We start from the raw sequence: 4423 nt of genomic DNA, 5'->3' as shown, positions 1-4423 counted from the left end.
TGTCCTCTGTGTGAAGAGTTTCATTTAGAGGTGCAGCTTAAATAGATACTACCTGGTCCACACGGGAGAAACACTGTATGTAAATGTCCACTCTTGAAAAGAATTCATTATATGTCTAACTTTATTAGACATCAGAAGGTCTACACAATAGAGAAACCTTATAGATGTTTCTGCTGTGGGAAAATTGTCATTAGGAGCTCAAGTTCAATAGATCTCAGATATCCCATTTGGAGATGTTCTCTCCATAGCCACATTCTCTTAGCCCTTGTTTGTCTAGTGTTTTTTTTTTAAATTTTTAAATTTTTTAAAAAATTTTATTATTTTGTGTGTGTGTGCCATCAAATCAGATCTGACTGGTACAGGAGGAGATTGCCCCTCCTTCTCCAGCAGAGCATCTGGTGGATTCGAACCCTATACCTCTGGCATTGCAGTTCATCTTCTTGTCACTAGGCTGCCACAGCTCCCTGTTTGTTTGTTTTGTGGCAAATGCTGATCTTTTGGAATCATCGGAAAAAAATCTCTTCTATCCATGCCTATTTTTATGGATTGAAAAGGTTGAATCTACAATTGTTTTTAAACTTGGAAGTTAAGATTTGGCACTTAGAATGAGCTTCATGTCTTCTAACAGAGCAACTACAATTACTTTTTGTGGGAAGGTTTAAAATGAAGTTTTTATTCTATACTGGTTTACTTACAAAGTCCTTATGCATTGTTTTTTTTTCATAAAATATATAGTGGTTTATTTAGATGATTTTAAATGATTTCATTGTGGGATTCAGCATAACTGGAACAAACATCCAAGGTCTTTTTGACAGGAATCATCTTCTTGCTAGGCAATAGCTTTGGCTTCAGGTAGAAATGCTTCCCAGTATTTTATAAGCTGTTGTTGTGTTTGTACTAATGATTCTAAGTACTTGATAATAACAGTTTTAAAGTCTTTCACACATTCTTTCTCAAATCTTCCCACTTCTTTTTGAATTGTTTTAGAGATTTGCTCAAAATCTCTTTCTCCTTGTTGCACTTTGGCCTCCCACTCTCTTATTTCATTCTTAGCTTGTTGTATTTTATCTGGTTTGTTAGCAACCATCATTTTTGCCTCAGTTTCACGTTTTTTTTTTTATGCAAAGTAATTTGTGCATCTTCCCATTTCTGCCAGCACTTCATATGATGGTCAAACACACCTTTTACCGCAGCAATAAGATGAATGTAGTCACTAAGTAGTTCTGAAAACATACAGAAGTCAGCAAAAGCTTGTTCTTAATGTAACTGGTCTATCTTCTCCTCAACTTCAGCAAGCTGTGACAAAGCTCGAGATAAAGCAGTATGATCCTCAGAATTACCTAACATGGCAGCACTTTTAGCGAAGGCAGCTGTGTTGGCTGACAGTTCTTTTCTATGACAAACTAAGGCTTCAACACTGGCATGAAGTTTCCTAAGTTGTTGATCCAGATTCTCAAATTGCTGCTGCTTTTCTTCAAACCAGGCATCCGATTCATTCATCTTGATTGTCATTTTGTTGACAGTGTCGGCAGCCTTGTTCACCATCCTCAATATTCCTGCTCCACTCAGAGCCTGTGTATTAACTGCTCTAGGCAGCTCAGAACTTTCTAAGAACTGCCTCAAATCAGGATCTTGCAGTAAAGTTGGACGTTTTACAGTTCTCTGAAGATACCTTTCAAGAGCTGCTCTTCTTTTTTCTACAAATTCAGTGGATGATGAATCTTCTTTACCTACTTTGACCTTGGTCATACCTACTATACTCTTTTCTGGAGCTGGGGGCACAATATACCCAACATGTAAATATTTGCTTGCTAATTTGCTATGCAAGCCAAGAAAGTCACTGAATCTTCTTCTAACTGAAAATTCACTCTTACTGAACATCAAAAGAGAAGTCTTTGTTGTTACTCTATACGCCATATAAGCATTCATGCCATCACCAACTTTCTCTGGATCTGATACACCAATTTCTATATCAAAAATATCTCCATTTGTTTCTTCTTCAATCTCCTCTCTAGATCTATCAAAGATCACAGGAGCAGATATACTCTTGGATTCAATTCTAGGTGCAATAAGTGTAGTTGGAGTGACAGGGGTAACTGCAGGAGAAGGTTCTGAAGAGAGGATAGGTTCCCTTTCTGGACTGTCCAAAGAAACTTCTGTGGCTTCTGCAAAAAGATCTTCTCTATCATCATCTAGCACTTCTGTGGGTTTTGGACCATTGGAATTTGTACTAATATCTTCTGCAGGAAGACCAGCTGGTTCTGGAGATGATGGACTTGATTCCAGGGTGGAGACAGTGCTAGTGAACAGGTCCTCTCCGTCCTCAAGCTCTTCAAAGTCGGTGGCCTTCCCGTCCCCCAAAGGAGGAGGTTCCCTCTCAGCCGCCATCTTCGCTTGTCCAGACGACTGCGTGAGCGTTGCCTCTCGGAGCTGTCACGTGAGCACGCAAGCTGACTTGTGCACCGCCGGCCGGCCTATACATTGTTTTTACACTGGATCTTTCCCTTTTCCCTTACCCTACCCTGCCTTCATCCACCAAATTGTATGACCCTATGGTTAATCTGTCCACCCTCCACCCATCTGCGCACCTCTGCTGCCACTCTCCTCCCCCTTGGATCCTCATACAGATTCTCTTTATTACATATCTTAAGACCACACAAGCTTGCTTTTTTTTTTTTTTTAGGTGAATTTACTTTTTAAAAAAATTTTTATTTTAATGAAAGTTTACAGAGACTTTGGATTTCTATTCCTTCATTGTTGCACATTTTTCTCCCTGCACACCCTCCTGCAGCTCACTTTTCTCTTTGACAGGTAAAAAAAAATTTTTTTTTCACCCAATCCTCTCCACTATGCAGCTTTCATTCTGGACTCTTGTCATGACAGTAATACCTAATCCTATATTCCTCCTAAACAGTTCTCTCCATTATCTGTTTCAATGCAGTATACATTATTTCCTCTCATTACCCCTCTAATTTCTATGTCAGCCCAGCTTTACAACAGTGGCACCATGTAGTATATTTGCCGTTTGGGACTTAGATATTTCATTCACCATAATGTCCACCAGAGTCACCCATTTTGTGTAACATTTCATGACTTCTTTGTTTTTCAGTGCAGCATAGTATCCCATTGTGTGAATATACCACAGTTTATCTATTCATTTGTTGATGGGCACTTGGGTTGTTTCCAACTCTTTGCTTTGTGAACAAAGCCACGATAAATATGGGTGTGTCTATATGTGCTTTGGGTGGCAGTTCTGGTTTCTTTAGCATATATTCCTAGTAGTGGAATTTCTGGGTCAAATGGTATTTCTATTATATCCAACTTTTTGAGAAACCGCCATACTGCTTTCCATAGTGGTTGCATCATTTTCCACTCCCACCAACAGTGAATGAGAGTTCCAGTTTCTCCACAACCAGCATTTGCTGTTCTGTTAAATTTTGCTATTCTTACCAGGGTGAGATGATATCTCATAGTTGTTTTCATTTGCATCTCTCTTAGAGCTAAGGATTTTGAACATTTCTTTATGTGCTGCTTGGCCATCTGAATGTCTTCTTTGGTGAAGTGTCTGTTCATATCCATTGCCCATTCTGCAATTGGTTGGGTTATTTATCTTGTGCTCGAGTATTTTATAAATTCTAGATATAAGTGAAAATGTGGCTTCTTAGATTTGAAAAGGTGGAGGCATTTTTCAGTTGAGCATTCTGAATTTATCTTACATAGCAAAATCCATGCTCTTAACAGCCAATTTCAAACTTTGTTCCTTATTTGCATTCTCTTTCACTATTGTGTAAAATAACTAGTAATAATTGTTTCCATTTATTTCTGCTGGTAGAAGCAGAAAGTTAAATACACTTGTAAAAGCTAGTCCTTTACAAATATCCATTTATAAATTGGTGTTATAAAAATTAGTGTCTATGGCATCTAGAATTCCTTTACTTTCACTTGGAGTAATTAGGATTATTGCTTCTTTTCTAACAAAGAATGACCAGTACCATTGTAGAACATGCCTGTTTATTTTTTTAGTAAGATAGAACAGAGGCAACTTGATCCCTGGCAAGAAAAAAATCCATAGAACTATAACTAGAAAGATCTTGGAAGTAAGTCTGTCTTACTCATCTTGAAAATGGCTATTAGGAGCTTCATTAAGGTTGAGGGTTGAAAAATAAAGCATTTTCTACAGAATTTCTTTGACCTGAAATGATGGGATCATGTGGCCAAAGGCCAGCAGATTATACCTGATTATCCCAGCTAGGATTTTTGGAAGCAGACATGGCATCCACTTCCTAAACAACATGCCTCTGAAAACTCTATGAACTTTGATAAATGCCAGTAGTTGTAGAGGGGCTTAAGGGGCTTTTGTTCATAGGGCCACTACCTATTTCAGCTTTCTGCAGGTAGCTGTTTAGTTTTGCCAGCACCGTTA

At 38.3% G+C, this 4423-nt stretch overlaps 1 pseudogene; it reads right to left on the bottom strand.

Annotated features, from left to right (window-relative positions):
• Positions 1-829: 829 nt before the first annotated feature.
• LOC102846783 lies at positions 830-2388 on the bottom strand (annotated as a pseudogene).
• Between the last annotated feature and the right edge of the window lie 2035 nt (positions 2389-4423).

The sequence above is a fragment of the Elephantulus edwardii genome, unplaced genomic scaffold, assembly GCF_000299155.1.
Source record: "Elephantulus edwardii isolate Elephantulus edwardi_28Jun2011 unplaced genomic scaffold, EleEdw1.0 scaffold00350, whole genome shotgun sequence".
NCBI lineage: Eukaryota > Metazoa > Chordata > Mammalia > Macroscelidea > Macroscelididae > Elephantulus > Elephantulus edwardii.
This window is presented reverse-complemented; position numbering and strand designations above follow the sequence as displayed.